The sequence below is a fragment of the Suricata suricatta genome, chromosome 4, assembly GCF_006229205.1.
Source record: "Suricata suricatta isolate VVHF042 chromosome 4, meerkat_22Aug2017_6uvM2_HiC, whole genome shotgun sequence".
NCBI classification, from domain to species: Eukaryota; Metazoa; Chordata; class Mammalia; order Carnivora; family Herpestidae; genus Suricata; species Suricata suricatta.
In genome coordinates, this window is record NC_043703.1 from 130,988,543 (window position 1) to 131,007,835 (window position 19,293).

Genomic DNA, 19,293 nt, shown 5'->3' on the forward strand with positions numbered 1-19,293 from the left:
AGGAAAATTCACCCCTAAAATTAGGAATCATGAGTAAACCTTACATGAGTTTGAAGCCCAAATTCATATAAAAAATATGATTGAGAATTTAATTTGTAGTGATCCTTATAAAGTTCAGGAAAATGAAGATTTCAGTCAACAAGGACCGAGTATTCAAAGAAACAAGCACCATAATTGATATTTAGCAGAAACAACAGGCTGCATCAACAGACCTAGAGGGCTTCAGATAATGGGATTAGCAGACACAATTATAAAATGACTATATTTAACATGTTTATAGAAATAAAAGGCAAACTTGAAAAGGTGTGTAGAAAACACACTTTACTGAATGCCTAAGCATATCTAAAAAAAGAAGTAAAACTTCTGGAAAAAATATATATAATGACTACATTTAAAACTCAAGGAACAGGTTTAACAGTAAATCAGACCCAGCCGACAAAAGAATCATTGGCTTGGGAAATCTAAATCTAAAGAAATTATTCAAATTGTAACTCAGAGAAACTAAAAATGGAAACTTATGATACAAGTAAATAAATAGAGAATAGAGTGAGAAAGTAAACCTTAATTCTCAATGGAGTAATGGAGTCCCTAAAGGAAAAAATGGAAATGGCCGAGAAGTTCCAGACTGGACCAACACCATTTTAGTCATGGTTCTGGTGGAAGAGGCTTGGCTCACACGACCCTGGGGACTGTCAAGGCTGAAATGCACAGGGCAGGGTGGTAGGCTGGAGACTCAGGCAAGAGTTGAAGTCCAAACTTTGCGATCTTGAGTCCAAAATTCATAGGGCAGGCCAGCAGGGTAGAACCTGGGGCAGGATTTCTGTGGGAGTCTTGAAGTATATTCCTTCTTCCAGGAAACCTAGGTTTTGTCTCCTAATGCCTTCAACTGATTGAATAGGCCCACGCACATTCTGGTGGGTAACCTGCTTTACTTAAAGTCTACTGATAGTAAATAGTAAGCACATCACAAGAGATCTTCACAGAGACAGATTAGTGTTAGGCACCGTAGCTTAGCCAGGTTGACCAGATGAACTATTACAGAAACCAATACACTGATTTAAGAAATTCAAACAAGTCCCAAGCAGCCTAAATAAAGGAAACTGTCACCTAAGACATATAATAGTGAAACGGCACAACACCAAAGACAAAGATCACCAAGCCAGCCAGAGAGGAAAGACTGACATATTGACAAATGACAACTCACCAGCAACGATGATGCTAAAAGACAGTGGAATATCTTTAGTCTGTTCAAAATAACTGCCAACCTGGAATTTTAGACTGGGCAACAGAAGAACATTTTCAGGCCAAAACAACTTCGCCATCAACAGACACTAAAGAAGTGCTCGCTTCGGCAGCACATATACTAAAACAGACACTAAAGAAAATTCTGAAAGGTTTACATCACCTCCCCCAGCTACAAAGCTCAAGGTGCAAAAGCATGAAGAGCACAGAGACTTAATATTTAAGTTCATGTCCCTGCTCCGGGCACTGCCTCTGTGAAATCTGGCTGCTCATTGCCTCTACTTCCCTGGTGTTTGTAGTGTTTTCCTGCTACCAAGCCTCTTTCCCTCTGGAGGGCAGCACACTTGTGGGCCCCAGAGGAACCAGTCAGTCCACAAACCACCCTTCTTGCAGGATATGGCTTTTCACCTGCTAAGCCATCAGGAGCTTACGGATCAGCTGCTCTGGGACAGGTGTCAAGGCTGGTCCAGTGAGCTGCGTGGGCCAGGATGAAGTGACTCACCACCCAGTAATCAACAGAAGTCCAGACTAGAAGCACTGCCCAAGGTGGCGGGGATGGTGAGGATTGAAGGAGGCTTCTTTTTTTTTTTTAATTTTGTTTTAATGTTCTTTATTCATTTTTGATACAGAGAGAGACAGAGCATGAGAGGGGGAGGGGCAGAGAGAGAAGGAGACACAGAACCAGAAGCAGGCTCCAGGCTCTGAGCTAGCTGTCAGCACAGAGCCTGACGCAGGGCTCGAACCCACGAACGTGAGATCTGACCTGAGCCGAAGTCGGAGGCTTAACCGACTGAGCCACCCAGGTGCTCCTGAAGGCTTCTTATCAAAATTTCCTCCTCCCCTCCACCCTGTCCCAAGCAAGATAGAGAAGAACTGTGTCCTTACACATCCCCATAACCTTTAGACATGCTATGCCTCTAAGGCCCTGTGACATTTAGGGACAGGGCCCATGCTTCTGTTCTGGAGCTTTCTGTTTCATCCTAAGCACAGCAGTTTACCTTGCCGATCCTCCGTTTCCACGCTGTAAAATGAAAAGAAAAATAACCCTCTGATAGAATTGTTACAATGATTAAAGATGAATATTTACTAGCCTCTTGATAAATATGAACATCTTTCTTTCTTACCCCACAGAAGTTTTCATATATTTCCTCCCCCCTTTCTATGTAAGGGTGCATACCGTTATATAAGCCACCAGAGAAAGGATAGATGTTTCAAAAGGAGTTTCCAGGTATTGGAAAGAAATCTGTCATGGTTCCCAGTTTCCCTGGCAACCCCAAAGCCTATCTGGGGACCAGCTGGCTAAGGAGGAAGGAGCAAGCTATGCCAGTCAGGCCACATCAGGTAACCCACGGTCCACATGCCCCACCCTCCCGCCACCACTCATTTCGTGGCCAGGCTGACCTGCCCCAGACCGGAGACATGTCCCAGAGCAAGTGCAGAGGTTCCTGTGGCCTGGCTTGTCTCATTCACTGACACAGCCTATACAAGAGGCCTCTTCCTTGTGATCTTTACTGCAAGGAATGGGGAAAGTGAGGCCCAGAGACACTGGGTAAGGCACCCATACCCTTCCCTATCATGTTCTGCTCCACACTTTCCAGAGCAATGGTCAGTCTACGATTTAGAAGATGAATGGCTTCTCTTTTCCTCCCCACGAGGAAGTTTTATTGGGAGACACCCTTTTCTTGTGGTTACAAGTACAGTTCTCCCCATTGACCACCAGGGGGCGACTGCACTACAAACGGGCCTCCTCACAGATTTCCTGCCCTCCACAAGCTCCGGAGGAAACTGCTCAGGAAAGAAGCTACTTGTCATTTCTCTCATAGCCCAAAGGCATTTTCATATTTCTGCCTCCTTCTCCACATGGTTTTTCCCCAGAAAACTGAACTGATCAGGTAACAATTCCACAAGAGTCTACCTAGCTGGGTCCTGGGAGAGAGAACACACTCAGTCCCTATTTTTATTTTATGAACACACGTAAGCACTCATCAGACCATGATTGTTACCACCGAGCAGATTCAATTCCAGCCCACGGCAAGAAAGTTAACATTTGGGTTTACCAGTTAGCCTCACCCATTAGGCTTCTGAAAGTCCTGAAGTAAGTTTGAATAACTCAATGATACCCTCTAGGGTCTAGAAAGCCAGACAGGAGACAGTTTGTCGCAGAAACATCTGGGCTGTCAGAGACCCTATGGGAAAGAAATGTGTGTAGCGCACGCTTCAAACAGCTGAGGGTATGATCCTGACAGAACCAAACAACCACACCTTCCCGTAAAACACTTGTGGGGACAGAGGTCTTTTTGCAATCTCTCCGCACTCTCCTGTCTCTAACCTTTGCTCAGCACCCTGGAGCCTCAGTAACAGCAATGCTACCCTTCAAGTTTGCTGCTGTCTCAGAGGCTCCCAAGATCACAGAGCTGTCTGTCCTCCATGAGCTTCTAATCATTATGTGGCTACTTTGGGTGGTTTTCTGCCTCCTCCTCCACACCAGGCAATGACACTCCACTAATCCTCTTCCCTGCCCCTGCCAGGTTCCAAATTCCTTGGTCTACACTAAGGGAAGCATCATTTACATTTACTGGATACCTTCTTATACACTATGTGTGGGCTGCGATGTGAGGAGACCATGGTGGATAAGCCACTGTCTCTGCCTTTGGCAAATTCAAGTCCTATAGGGACCCAGAAGGCAAAGCATCCAAGGCAAGGATTGGGACCATGACAGAAGTAACCACAAGACACATGCCAGGGTGGGGGACAAAGCTCACTGGGAAAGATTGCTGGAGGACCTGGACGTCCCACAGAGCTGTGAGTGAAACAAGAGGAAACAGGCTCAAAGTGAGGAACTGAGGGGCCTGCCTCAGTTTAAGTATTTGTGATGTCCAGTTAGAGTGGCTGGGAACCTTTTTTCTCTTGTCTGCCCTGCTTTCCTGGACACATTTCGAGGTGGGTGCTGCGCTGTGATCAGTAAAGCTTTGAGAGCAAGTTGTGAGGCTCTCCTCAAGCTAGATTCTGTCATCCTAGACATGGCTCCTTGTTCGTTTCATTGGTCCACTAACCTTCTCCATCCCAGATAAGTTTCCAAGGCCATGGACATTGCTGCCAGCCTAATGCTGGTACTAGGCACCCCTCCCTGCCCCCTCACCCACTCACGGGAGTCCTAATCCTTCAGGTGAGGGGAATACCAGAGGTAAGCTATCTGTGGTTTCACATGGGCCAGCTCTAATCACATGGACTTTTCTGACCTGGCTTGTTGTAAAGAGAATGTGCAGAATCTGGCTCCCTGCAAAGTGAGGTCTGCAGGGTTCAGAGATTAGAGAAGAGAGTGGGGTATAGGTAGGGTCAATGTGCACAGGGCATGGTGCTTATAGGCCAGAACCAGAGACCATGCATGTGGTCCCAGAGTTAAACCTTTCCTTAAGCAGGGCCAAGATGAGGGATCTGTAAGAAACTCTCTATCCATTATACCCACAACCCTGCCCATTCACATAAGAAATTGCACATATCTTGAAGGGGAAGATACAGGTTTAATTAGATCTTGGCCAGAGCTGAGAGGTCCCAGAGAAGGGACAATGCAACAGAGTGGTACCAGTCAGGGGACCGTCCAACCCACAAACTTCCCTGACACCTGTCCTGACTGCCGAGGGCCATCAATCTTAGAACAGGGCTCCCTAACAACTGCGGTGTCCTTTGTTTTGCTTGTTCCTCTGCTAGGTAACCCTGGCTTTCCTCTAACTCACATATCTGCTTTCGCACCTCGATCTGCATGCAGGGCTCCCTCTATACAGGTCTCTTAGCTGGCTTTGAGCATTACCGAACCTTTCTGTGAAACAGCACCTAAGTCTACCCCCATCCGTTGCCTGCGATAGCCCCTCCATTAGCTTGGCAACAAAAGGCTTTTGGGAATCTTCGTTCTCACTGATGTCTCTAGACACCATGAGAAGGAAGAAGGACACCAGTCTTTCCCCCTTCCCCATATCCTCCCTCTGCTCCTGGCAGTAGCCTCCGAATCTCGCCTGGGGAGCCCTCCTCCACTCCCCATTGGCTAAGCCCTGGCGGCCACACTAAGCTAATTAAGGCAACGACTTTTCCCATCAGTGATTGGTTGAGGGGTGGGCATTTGACTCTATTACAGCCAATGAGGTCCAGGGATACATGTGCTGGGCATTCTGGGAAAAGGCGCTGCTGCCTTACTCTCGGACGCTGGGCTGTGTGAGTCGTGGAGTTGTTGCTGCAGCTTTGTGCCTACCGGAAGCCACGGGAATGAAGCCCGTGCAGAAGTTGGCCTTACTGAGGGATGGAGAAAGAGAAAGCAAGGTCCGAGGAAGGCAAGTGGGGGAGGTGAAGCGCTTGAGCTCAAAATCAAACTGTACCTTAAGCAAGCCCCCTCCCACTCTGTAGACTCTTATGAGCCACTTATTATTAGCATTCCCCTCCCCACCCCCACCCCATAAGAAAGTTAGAACTGGGCTGACTGGCACTTTTCCTGAAAAATTCTCAACTGCTGTGGCCCCTACTGTCAGGCTCAGCTGTGGGGTAGTGAGTGGAGTCCGCGTTTCAGATTCCAGTGGGCCCTGAAGGAAGCCTGGTGGGGGTTCAGGGGCCAGAGTGCCCAGTGCAGTCTCTTCTGCCAGATTGTGGGCATCTTGCAAGTGGGAGCCATGGGGTTCCCTCCTGGGGCCCAGGAGTGGCACTGTGTCTGGCACATTGGGGGAGTGGTCAGCAATGCTGCTGAACTGAAGGTCATAGGGAAGGAGGCAGACAGCCCAGGGTGGGGCCAGGTGCCAGGGTCCTGAGCCTAATGGGTCATGGGACCCGCTTTTCCGCCGCACCAGGGTCAAAGTCTTTTTGAAACACCTCCTCTGGCCTGCACTGTAGAGCAGTGTGAACACTCACCCCCAGCCCAGCCCTTCTTTTTTCCACTTTCCTGAGCAATTCTGGTTGTGTCCTGACCCAGGAGCACAGCAAATGAAGCCAGGCAGTGGTTTTTCCCAGTTTTGAAAAATTACCAAATACAGTAAAACATCCAGAAACTAAAAATAAAGCCCCATAGAGCAGGCCATCAGTCAGTCCCCCACAGCCAACTGCCAGCCCAGCCAGTATTGTGAAATCCTCAAGTTTCCTGCTTTGTTGACAAACTTCCCCAGCCCTGAGTGGAACTTTGTCCTGGGTGGAGCAAAGGGAGGTGGCCCTGGTCTCTGATTTGTGTCCCCCCAGCCCCAGGCTGTGTCCTATGTGTGTGGGACAGGCATCAGGACACTCCAGGTCCCATCCACCCCAGCCTGTTAACTTTATGCATTCATTGGGGAAAAAAAGAAAAAAAAAAAAAAAACCTGTGTACACCCAGCACTCTGTGGGGGTCTGAGAATAAAATCACAGAATATTTGCAGATCCCTCCCTGGTGGAGCCTATAATTTCTTGGCGACAAGACATTGATAAAGTCTTCACTGAAAAGATAAAGTAGATCACTCAGAAGAGTGTAAATTTACAACCAGTGCCACAGCCACAAAGCCAACCTTTGGACAAGCCACATGACCTCAGGGGGCTTCCCAAGGGAAGTGGCATTTGAGCTAAACCTCAAGGATAAGTAGAGGTGAGCCAGGTAAGGGGCTGTGGCACAGGAGGGAAACAGCGCTGCCCAGAACTGGGCTAGGTTGATGGGGCTTGGAACCCAGAATCCTGAGTGCAGGTGGAGGTGAAATGGAGAGGTCCTCTGAGGACTTGGGCCTCAGCCTGAGGGCAGCAGGAAGCCACTGATGAGTGTATTATTGTCAAATCATTGTTTTGAAAATGCCCCTCTGAGATGCCTGGGTGGCTCAGTCATTTAAGCGTCAGACTTCGGTTCAGGTCATGATCTCATGGTTTGTGAGTTTGAGCCCCACATCTGGCTCTGTGCTGACAGCTCAGAGCCCAGAGCCTGCTTGGGATTCTGTGTCTCATTCTCTCTCTGCCCCTCCCCTACTTGTGCTCAGTCTCTCAAAAATAAATTAATTTAAACAAAAAATTTGAAAATGCCCCTCTGGCTGAAACATGGATGCCAAATTGGAGGGGCCAGAGAAGATGCAGGGAAACCAAAGAGGAGGCGATTGGGGTCAGCTGTGACAGTATAGCAGTCACTGATTATTATTACATCTCATGTGATGCTTGTTCAAGGTCTCTTATGCACTTGGAATTAGACAGTGGCTGGGGTAGGAATCTGATAATTGAAATTTAGAGCAGATAGGGATGCCATATGGAGCTTCTGGAAAGCACTGATAAGAGAATCATCACAGTTCAGGTTCAAGGACTGTAGAGCATGCCTATACCCTCTTCTGAAATAGCTACTCTGACTTTGAAAAACAGCTCTGGCTTGCTGTTGGGTTTTATTACAGACTCAGCACCTAACTATGGGATATTAGGTGGCCATGCAGTCTGAGCTTCCCAAATAATCTTGGTGGTGTTGGATCTCTCAGTTATAAGGTTGAGCTTGTGCAGTATCAATTGTCATTAGATGGAAATGGTAGCTGAGTCCGAGCTCAGGCAGGTGTGGACAATACAGCTAAGTTGCATGCGCAGGTGACTCAGATTATTTTCACACCAACTCTAGTCGCATTGCCTCTTCTCTGTCAACCCACAGGCAAGGCTTTCTGGGATGACCTTTAGGATCAGTTTACAGAAAATGAAAAAATTCTGGGGCACCTAGGTGGCTTAGTTGGTTGAATGTCCAACTTCGGCTCAAGTCAGGATCTCAGAGTCTATGGGTTTGAGTCCCACATTAGGCTCTGTGCTTACAGCTCAGAGCCTGGAGCTGCTTTGGATTCTGTGTCTCCCTCTCTCTGCCCCTCCCCTGCTCTCACTCGCGCTCACTCTCTCTCTCTCTCAAAAAGAAACATTAAAAAATTTAAAAAGAAAATGAAAAAACTCAAATATGGTCTACAGTTGGGTTTGCATGATATGACGCTGATGTTTCCCAAAAGTTACAAGGTGACATGGCTGTCTCATTCAAGGATGACCTTGAACGTCACTGGTAAAGAAAAATTTTCCCTGTGGCTAGAACTTTGGGCAATATGTTTGGTTTTCTGGAGTGAGAGGGCCAGAAGTAGGAATCTACTGGTTATTGATTCATGATCAGTTGTTAATAGTTTGGCTTTATGATCAAGCACTTGGAACATGAGTGAAAGATTGGTATAATAGGGTTCTCCAAAGTCCAGAATGTAGGTAGGTAGGTAGGTATATAATTTTAAGGAATTGGCTTATGTGATTGTGGAGGTTTTGCATGTCCAAAATCTAATGGAATAGGTCAGCAGGCTGGAGACTCTGGGAAGAGCTGCAGTTTGAATTGAAAGGCCATCTGCTGGAAAAATTCCTTCTTGCTTGGTGTAGGGTGGTTGGGTGTCAATGTTTGTTCCAGTAAGGCCTTCAGTGGATTGGAAGTGGCACATGAACATTATGAAAGCAATCTGCTTTACTCAAACTCCACTATTTAAATGTTAATTTCATGAAACCAATATTGCTCTGTAAACTAACTAAAATTTAAGTTAAAAAGAAAAAATATCTTGCTGAAAAAAAAGATAAATGTTAATTTTGGGGTGCCTGGGTGGCTCGGTTGGTAAAGCATCCAACTCTTGATTTTAGCTCAGGTCATCATTTCATGGCTCGTCAGATCAAGCCCCGTGTAGGGCTCCAAGCACAAAGCCTGCTTGGGATTCTCTCTTGTCTCTCTGTCTCTGTCTGTCTGTCTGTCTGTCTGTCTCGCTCGCTGTGTCTTCCCCCAGCTCTCACTCAAACAAACTCTCAAAATAAACAAACAGTTTTTAAAATGTTAATTTCATCAAAAGAACACCCTCACAGAAACATACAGAATAATGTTTGACCACGGGGCACCTGGGTGGCTCAGTTGGTTGAGCATTCAGCTTTGGCTCAGGTCATGATCTCGTGGTTTGAGCCCCGCGTCAGTCTCTGTGCTGACAGCTAGCTCAGAGCCTGAAGCCTGTCTTCGGATTCTGTTTCTCTCTCCCTCTCTGACGCTCCCCAGCTCATGCTGTCTGTCTGTCTGTCTGTCTGTCTCTCTCTCTCTCTCAATAAATAAAAAACACTAAAAAAAAAATGTTTGACCAAATTTCTGCACACACATAAAATTACCATCACAATTGATGACAGGTAAGTCTGGAGAAGAGGTATGGTAATGAAAAGTATGTCTCTGAAAAGACACAGACTATGAAGATATTAGTGTACATGTGAATGCCCACCAAAAGGCATCCATTGCAAAGGAGCACAACAGTAGGTGGACAAAATGGATACTTACTAACATACTCTGTGGGTTAGTTAGCCTCCCTCTCCCCAGCCACCCTAGTGCTTGCTCAATGGGCCTATGAAAAGGATGGCAGGAATAGGGTCCCCGCAGGTCTCAGCAATGTGTACTTCCCCTTACCAAGACTGACCCAACACTATTGCTAAGTGTCCAGTCTACCAACAGCAGACATATGGCACCATTCCTTGTGGGCACCAGCTCGCCGTCTAGTGGCAGGTAGATGACATTGCACCTCCTCCATCACAGAAGGCACAGAGATTTGCCCTTGCAGGACACATCTTAGTAGTAAAGTTTAATGAAATATACAGCAATAGTAAAGGTTAATGAAAAACTACAGAAAACAAAAAGGGCAGGACAGTTGAGGGCTCAAACACTTTGGGAACGAGACTATAAGTCACTCCTCTAGATAAAGAACTCTGACCAATTGAGGTTCTTATTGAGGGCAGAGGTAATACAGTGTGTGCAGTGAAAGAAGAAAGCTGACAGTATTGATTACAGCCTTGTGACAAATTACAGAAAGGAGAACTGTAGTAGTTTGGCTTCGTTTTGTTTTCATTGATCTTTTAAAATCATTTTTTCATCATAAGCGAACTCTTTAATCCTCATCCTTTATTCCTCCCATCCACCCCCCTTTTGGTAACCATCAGTTTGTTCTCTATAATTAAGAGTGTATTTCTTGGTTTCTCTCTCTCTTTTATTTTTCCTTTGTTCATTTGTTTTATTTCTTAAATTCCACATACGAGTGAGATCATTTCTAACTTTCTCTTACTGATTTCTGACTGACTTATTTATGACTGACTCTGTAGCTCTGTCCATACTGTTGCAAATAGCAAGATTTCAGTTTTTCTTGTGGCTGAATAAGAAATATTTCATCATATATATGCCATATGTTCTTTATCTTTTCTTTTTTAATTTTTTAAATGTTTTTTAAATTTATTTTTTGAGAGACAGAGCAAGGAAAGGTCAGAGAGAGAGGGAGATACAGAATCTGAAGCAGGCTCCAGGCTCTGAGCTACTGTCAGCACAGAGCCTGATGTGGGGCTTGAACCCACGAACTGTGAGATCATGACCTGAGCCTAAGCCATAGGCTTAACCAACTGAGCCACCCAGGTGCCCCTTCTTTATCTTTTCATCTGTTGATGGGACACTTGGGCTGTTTGCATAGTTTGGGTATTGTAAATAATGTTGTAGTAGAAATAGGGATGCCTATAGCCCTTTGAGTTAGTGTTTCTGTATTTTTTGGGATAAATATTCAGTAGTGTGATTACTGGATCATAGGGTAGTTCTATTTTTAATTTTTGGGAGGAACCTCCATACTGTTTTTCATAATGGCTGCACCAGTTTGCATTCCCACCAACAATGCATGTATGGTTACCAACACTTGTTGTTTCTTGTGTTTTTTATTTTAACCATTCTAACAGGTGTGAGGTGATATAGCTCATTGTGGTTTTGGCTTGCGTTTCCCTCATGATGAGTGATGTTGAGCATCTTTTGATGGTCATCTGTATGTCTTCTTTGGAGAAATGTCTGTTCATGTCTTCTGCCCATTTTGGAATTGGATTGTGTGTTTTGAGGGTATTGAGTTGTATCAGTTCTTTGTATATTTTGGATACTAACTCTTTATCGAATATGTCATTTGTAAATGTCTTCTCTCATTCAGTATGTTGCCTTTTAGTTTTGTTGATTGCTTCCTTTGTAGTGCAGAAATTTTTTATTTTGATGTAGTCCCAGTGGTTTATATTTGCCGGTTTCCTTTGCCTCAGAAGACCTATATTAAAAAAAAATGTTGCTGTGGCTGATGTCAAGAGACATTACTGCCTATCCTCTCTTCTAGGATTTTTATGGTTTCAGGTCTCACATTTATGTCTTTAATCCATTTTTAGTTTATTTTTGTGTATGGTAAAAGAAAGTGGTCCTGTTTCATTCTTTTGCACGTGGCTGACCAGTTTTTTCAACACCAGTTATTGAAGAGACTGTTTTTCCCCCATTGTGTATTCATTCCTTCTTTGTCAAAGATTAATTGACCACAAAATTGTGGGTTTATTTCTGGATTTTCTGTTCTATTCCATTGATCCATGTGTCTGTTTTTGTGCCCGTACCATACTGTTTTGATTACTGGAACTTTGTAATATAACTTGAAATCTGGAATTGTGATACCTCTAGTTTTTCTTTTTCAAAATTGCCTTGGCTATTCAAGATATTTTGTGGTTCCATACAAATTTTAGAATTGTTTGTTATAGTTCTGCGAAAAGTTTTGCTTATTTTCTATTTGATTTTATGTTTGAATATGCTAACCATTTGTTTCAGTCTCCTTCCCAATTTTCCTTTATACACAAGTTGTCAGGACATAATTTTACATTTTAGACAACAGAAGATTCAAACAAGGGACTTTTACTAAATTTGAACAATGATTAATATATTGAGTGATGGGTACCATGACTCCTGGGGAAAGGGTGAGAACTTCTTCACTCCTAAGAAGGATAACCTCATATTAGATAGAAATTGAGAGGGGTTTTTTTTTGATGTACAGAATTCAATTATGTGTCAGGGCTGCATATGGAAGCAGAGTAGTCAAAAGGCTGGACTGCACTGTTACCTACTTATTGCTTGTCAGCTCTAGGTTCACCTTTTTTTTTTTTTTTTTTTTTTTGCCTACTCTATAAAAATGGACCCAGACCCTTTAAATATTTTCTCCTTGCTAAGAGGCACTGGAGAGGATTTTGCTTCTTGTTTTCAGCGTTCTCACTAGACAGGCTCCTGCAGCATGGACAACTGCAGCACCCGGGTCCTGCGGTAGTCCCCATTTCCTGAGCCCCCAGCTCCTGCAGTCCCGGTGGCCAGCAGCCTCCCTTGGCACTCCCTTCTTCAGGTGGCTTTGTAACAGAGAGCTTCCAGTAAAATATTGCCAGTACTCTAGAGTTTGGATTTCAAGTGAGCTCCAGATTTCTAGTAGGTTTCACCAGCCCAGCACTAAACACCTCTGCCATCTCCAACAAGGCGGGGTGGGGATATCAGCCTTGGAAGGTTTCTTCCTAGGGTGCTTCCTCAAGTCTTAAGGGCTTGACTTTTTTTTCTTTAATAGTTTGTTGTCAAAGTGGTTTCCATATAACACCCAGTGCACTTCCACACAAGTGTCCTCCTCCATGACCACCAACCCCCATCCTCCCTCCCCCTCCCCCTTCAGCCCTCTGTTTGTTTTCAGTATTCAATAGTCTCTCCTCATTTTCAACTCTCTCTCTCCCCCACTCTCTTTCCCCCTTCCCCTCCCAATGGTCCTCTGTTAGGTTTCTGCTGTTAGACCTATGAGTGAAAACATATGGTATCTGTCCTTCTCTGCCTGACTTATTTCGCTTAGCGTGACCCCCTCGAGGTCCATCCACTTTGCTATAAATGGCCATATCTCATTCTTTCTTATTGCCATGTAGTAGTCCATTGTATATATAAACCACATCTTCTTGATCTACTCATCAGGTGTTGGACATTTAGACACTTTCCATGATTTGGCTATTGTTGACAGCACTGCTATGAACATTGGGGGTACATGTGCTCCTATGCATCAGCACTTCTGTATCCCTTGGGTAAATCCCTAGCAGTGCTATTGCTGGGTCATAAGAGAGTTCTACTGATAGTTTTTTGAGGAACCTCCACCCTGTTTTCCAGAGCGGCTGCACCAGTTTACATTCCCACCAACAGTGTAGGAGGGTGAAGGGCTTGACTTTATACCTGTTACTTTTATATTCTTTAGAGTCTTACTGGGAAATCCCTCATGACTCCAGTCCCCTGTTCTAGTTAATACTTCTTTATGCTAAACTTGATTTTATTCAGAATACTGTGTGATATCTTTCCTGATTGGACCTAGACTGTCAAGAGAGAGCCAAAAAGAAGCTGTACCGCCTTTTATTGCCTAGCTGTTGTAGGCGGAGTTGTGTCCCCCAAAATTCATATGTTCAAGTCCCAACCCCCTAGTACTTCAGAATGTGACTGTATTTGGAGGTAGGTCTTTTAAAAAGGTGATTAAGTTAAAATGAGCCTGTTAGGGTGGGCCCTCATCCAGTGTGACTAGTGTCCTCATAAAAAGAGGAAATTTATTTTAAAAAATTCTTATGTCTTTTATTTATTTTTGAGAGAGAGAGTGTGAGCAGGGGAGGGTCAGAGAGAGAGGGAGACACAGAATCCGAAGCAGGCTCCAGGCTCTGAGCTAGCTGTCAGCACAGAGCCTGACATAGGACTCAAACCCACGAACCGTGAGATCATGACCTGAGCCCAAGCAGGCCGCTTAACCGACTGAGCCACCCAGGTGCCCCAAAAGAGGACATTTAGACACACAGACACGGGTGCATGCACACAGGGATGACCGTGTGAAGAGCCAGCAAGAAGGCGGTTGTCTGCAGGCCAAGGAGAGAGGCCTCAGAAGAATCCAACCTGCCAACACCTTAATCTCAGATTTCTAGCCTCCAAAACTGAGAGAACAAAACTGCTCTTATAGCGGCCCAAGCAGATTAATACCCTAGCCTTGGCAGTCAAGCCGAGTCCTCCACTACACTGTATTTAGAAGTGAGTCACTAAGTTCAGCTTACAGAAAATTAGGTAGATGAAAATTAGATACCACTTAGTGTTGGGAAGAGTATTAAAGAATTTGTGAACATGTTTTAAAATCCATCAGAGAGGCATAGTAGGAACACAGCCAGGTAGGATATAATTGTGGCTTGACCTGGGGTGATAAGAAGTCGAACAACTCTGATTTGGGAAGGTAATGTTGCTAGGACATGAAGATGGGTTGGAAATGAATGTGCAAGTGAGAAAAGGGCAAAGACTGAATTCTGGTTTGGGAGCCGCTCTGCTGGACAGATGGTCATGACATTACCCTGAAACAGAGAAGAAGAGCATGTTTGATGTGGAAAAGTCATTAGTTCAATGTTGGACATGTTGTTTACGGTGCTTTTGAGACAGCAAACTGGTCATGTCCGATAGACAGTTGGATTTGTGTGAGACTTCTTTCTGTGATGGTAATCAAACCATCAAGCATGAAAAAGATTGCTTAGGGATCCTACTGAGTGAGAAGAGCAGTAAGGAGCATGCCTTGAGAGATGCCAACACCTGTAGTTTGGGTGGAGGAGGGTGAGTTTGAAAGAGACAGAGATGGAGGAGGAAATTCAAGAAAATGTGGCGTGACAGGAGGCTTATCAGTTCAGACTGTGTGTGACTGCAAGTAACGGGCATCCAAAATAACAGTGGCTTAAAAAAAGATGTTTTTCCCCTCTCCTTTGCATGAAATACCAAAACCTCTGTCAGTAACCGCTAGCAACCATTAATCTGTTTTCCATCTCTGTAATTTTGAGATGTTCTATAATTGGTATCATACAGAATGTGACCTTTTGAGATTGGCCTTTTTCGCGCAGCATAATTCCCTTGAGATCCATCCAAGTTATTGTGGATATCCAAAGTTGTTTCCTTTTTATTGACAAGTAGTATTTCATAGGATGGATGTACCACATTTTAACTATTCACCTATTGTAAAACGTTTTGGTTGTTTCCATGGTTTTAGTTATTACAAATAAAACTGCTATGAACAATCATGTGTAGGTTTTGATTTCTCTGGGATAATGCCCAAGATTACAGTTTCTGGGCCATATGGTAAGTGCATGTTTAGTTTTAAAGAAACAGCCAAACTATCTTCTAGAGTGGCTGTAGCGTTTGACATTCCCATCAGCAAAGTACAAGAGATCCAGTTATCTGCATCTTCTCCAGCATTTGGTATTGTCACTTTTTTTTAACTGTTTAATAATTGTGCAGTGATATCTCATCATGGTCTTAATTTACATCCCCCTAATTTTTATAGAGCTATTGAACATCTCTTCATGTGATCATATGCCATTTGTATAGCTTCTTCAGTGAAACATCTCTTCATGTCATTAATTCATTGATTGGTTTTTCTCTGTTGATTTTTGAGGATTTTTCTTTTTTTTTTAACTGAAGTATAGTTGACACTATTTTATATTAGTTTCAGGTAGGTGTACAACATAGTGATTCGATAAGTCTATATGCTGTGAGTTTTTTATATGTCCTAGGTGTGAACTCTTTGTCAGATATGTAGTTTGCAAATATTTTCTCCCTGTTTGTAGCTTGTTCTTTCATCTACTTAATATGTTTTGGCAGAGTAAAAGGTTTTAATTGTGATAAAGTCCACTACTTTTTTTTTTTCCTGTATTATGCTTTTGGGATAATGTCTGAGAACCTTTCACCAAGCCATATGTCTCAAAGGTTTTCTCCTATATTTTCTTCTAAAAGCTTGATAATTTTAGGGACACCCGAGTGGCTCAGTCAGTTGAGAGTCTGACTCTTGATCTCGGCTCAGGTCATGATCTCACAGTTCATGGGATTGAGCCCCGTGTCAGCATCTATGCTGACAGCACGGAGCCTGTTCAGGATTCTCTCTCCCTCTCTCTCTGCCCCTCCACCACACATTCTCTCTTCCCCTCTCTCTCTCAAAATAAAAAATAAACTTAAAAAAATAAAATAATAAAAACTTGATAACATTACATTTTAAATTTAAATCTGTGATCCATTTTGAGTTAAATTTTATATAAGACATGAAGTTTAGGTCAAGATTCATTTTTATTTTATTTTATTTTTTTAAGTTTATTCATTTTTGAGAGAAAGAGAGAGACAGAGCACGAGTGGGGGAGAGGCAGGAAGAGAGAAGGAGACACAGAATCTGAAGCAGGGTCAGCACAGAGCCTGACGCGGGGCTCACAGTCACCAACTGTCGGATCACGATCTGAGCCAAAGTCAGTCGCCTAAATGACTGAGCCACCCAGGCACCCCAAGATTCATTTTTAAAGAGATGGATATCCAGTTGCTCCAGCACCATTTGTTGGAAGGACTATCCTTCCTTCATTGAATTGCTTTTGTATCTTTCTCAAAACCAGTGGGTATATTTCTGTGGGTCCATTTCTGGGTTCTTTTCTGTTCCATTGATCTGTCTATTCCTCTGCCAAAACCATACAATCTGGATTACAATAACTACATAATAAGTCTTGAAATCAGGTTGATTGATTATTCTCACTTTATTCTACTTTTGAAAAGTTAGCTATTTGTTTTAGCTAGTTCCTTTGCCTTTCAATGTAAATTTTAGAATAGTCTTTATGTAGAAAAAATCATGATGGGATTTTGGTAGGAATTGTGTTAAACCTGTATATCAATTTATGGAGAATTAACACATTTACTATGTTGAATCTTCCAATCTGTGAACAGGGTCTATGTGTTTACTTATGTTGATATCTGATTTCATTTGTCAGTGTTTTATAGTTTTCAGCATACAAGTCCTGTACGTGTTTAGTTAGATTTGTGCCTAAGTATTTTTATTTGCGCAAACAGTATTAATTTTTAATTTCGGGATGCACATTTGCATTGCTAGTATATAGAAATACAGTTTATTTTTGTATGTTGATCTGGTAGTCTGTAACCTTACTGAATTCACCTTGCTGAACCAGGAGGTCCCCCCCCCCCCCGCTCCACGGATTTTCTATGAAGACAACGATGTCATCTGCAAATAGGGCTAGTTTTATTTCTTTTTTTCCAATACATACATTTATTTCCTTTCATTGCTTTATTGTACTATTGTGCTAGAATTTGCAGCACTATGGTGAAGAAGAGTGGTAACAACAGGTGTTCTTTCCTTGTTCCTAGTTTTGAGGGGAAAGCATTCAATTTTTACCATTAATTATATTAACTGTAGGCTTTTTGGTAGATGTTCTTTATCAAGTTGAAGTTTGCTTCTCAGTTTTCTGAAAGTATGTGTCATGAATGGGTGTTGGATTTTGTTATACTTTTCTACATTGATAGGACTTTGTGATTTTTTTTCTTTAGCTTATTAATATGGTGAATTATATTGAGTAGATTTTGAATATCGGATGTGTCTTGTATTCCAAATACTGTTTGGTCATGGTAGAATATTATCTTTATATATTGCTGACTTATGTTTGCTAATATTCTGTTAAAGACTTTTGCATCTGTATTCATGAGAGGTATTGCTTTGTAATGTCCCTTTTTGCACTGTCTTTGTTTTCTGGCATCAGGGTAATACTAGCTTCATAAAATGAATTGAGACATGTTCCTTCCTATTCAATTTTCTGAAATAGATTATGTTGAATTGGTGTTCGTTCTTTAAACATTTGGTAGAATTCTCCACTGAAACCATCTGGGACTAGATACTTCTTTTTCAGGAGATCTTTTAAATAATGTTTATTTATTTTGAGAGAGAGTGAGCGTGCACAGAGAGAGGAAGGGAGAGAGAGAATCTGAAGCAGGCTCTGTGCTCCCAGGTTCCCAGCACAGAGCCCAACTTGGGGCTTGAATCAGGAACAGTGAGATCATGACCTGAGCCAAAATCAAGAGTCAGCCACTTAACCAGTTGAGCTACCCAGGTGCCCCTCAGGACTTTTTAAGTTACAAATTCAATTCCCTTAGTAAATACAGTGCTATCCAAATTATCTATTTTGTTTTGGGTGAATTGTGACAGGCTGTATTTTAAGGAGTTGCTCCATTTCATCAAGGTTGTCAAATTTATGTGTGTAGCTTTGTTCATACTATCCTCTTACTATCTTTTTGATCATGGTCTTCAATAACATCACCTATTTCATCTTGTCCAGAAGGCGAAGTTCTCTCCTTGGCATTTGGAAGTGCAGTCCCCAAATTTTGCCTAAGTTATGTGTTCCCCTGTCTCCCTATTTCCCTTTAGTCTTTCTGGCTGATCCTTACCTGATGGGTTTCCTGGCTGGGGTTTATATCAGACTCTCTTTACCACATTCCTCCTGATCACACGCACCCTCACAAGTCCTGTTCTATCTGTTGGCTGACTTCTAGCTAGACCTTCAAGCTAGACTAGAACCCTAAGTTCTAAGACCTGTGTCTCCTTGTCCACCCTGCAGTACTTCCTTGAATGCGTCGCAAGCACATTAAGTACAACCCATCCAAAAACTGAGCTCACCATCCTCTCCCCAGATGTGCCGCCCTTCCAGAACCCGTGTCTCCATGAATGGCATGGGCATTTACCAGCCAGAGACCTAGGAGTTGGCCTTAGACCTCCTTCCGCCTTCACTGCTGCCGCCTCCTGTCATCATCGAGGGCCGTCAGTTCTACCTTCTAAACATCTCTGGATTCTCACCATCGCTGCCACACACCATGCCACCTGCCCTCATTTGCCTCGGAGGAGTGACCAGAGCAAAAGTTCTCAAATGCAAGTCTAACCATGGTACCCCTGTGACGTGTCCTGTGTGCTCACACTGCTTCTGGGACAAGTAAAACCCTTGATGTTCTGGTCCTTGATTAAGTCTTGGGCATCTTGCCTAGACCCCTTTATGTGTCTTCATATGCCAGAGGACTACAGAGCTGGATTGTAACTGCTTGTGTAATGAAAGCACCTGTACACGAGAATGCCTGTTCTCTGATGTTGGGGTTTATGCCTCCGGCTATCCCGCCCTAGCCCAGCAGAGTGCCCTGTGAAGACAGGGCTGCTGAGAATGGGAGTAAAGGATTGCAGTTGGGGTCAAAAATGAGGGTTCCACTACTCACACTCCTGTGTCACCTTGAGAAAACACTTCCCCCTCGGGTTTCCCATATGTAAAATGGATGCAATCATCCCTCCTCTTCTCTGTTATATGTCAGACTCAGAAGACAAAAATATTTGTTGTTGTGAACCAGCACGCCATAATGTGGTCTCTTCCACCACACTTTACCCAACAACCAGAACGGTGCCTGACGCAACG

The 19,293-nt window shown here is 43.5% G+C and overlaps 1 long non-coding RNA gene across 1 annotated transcript; it reads left to right on the forward strand.

The window, feature by feature from the left end:
* Nucleotides 1–5,429: 5,429 nt before the first annotated feature.
* Nucleotides 5,430–19,165, forward strand: LOC115290108. Its single transcript, XR_003907966.1, has 2 exons — nt 5,430–5,553; nt 18,530–19,165. It is a non-coding gene; the product is annotated as an uncharacterized LOC115290108 (long non-coding RNA).
* Nucleotides 19,166–19,293: the final 128 nt, after the last annotated feature.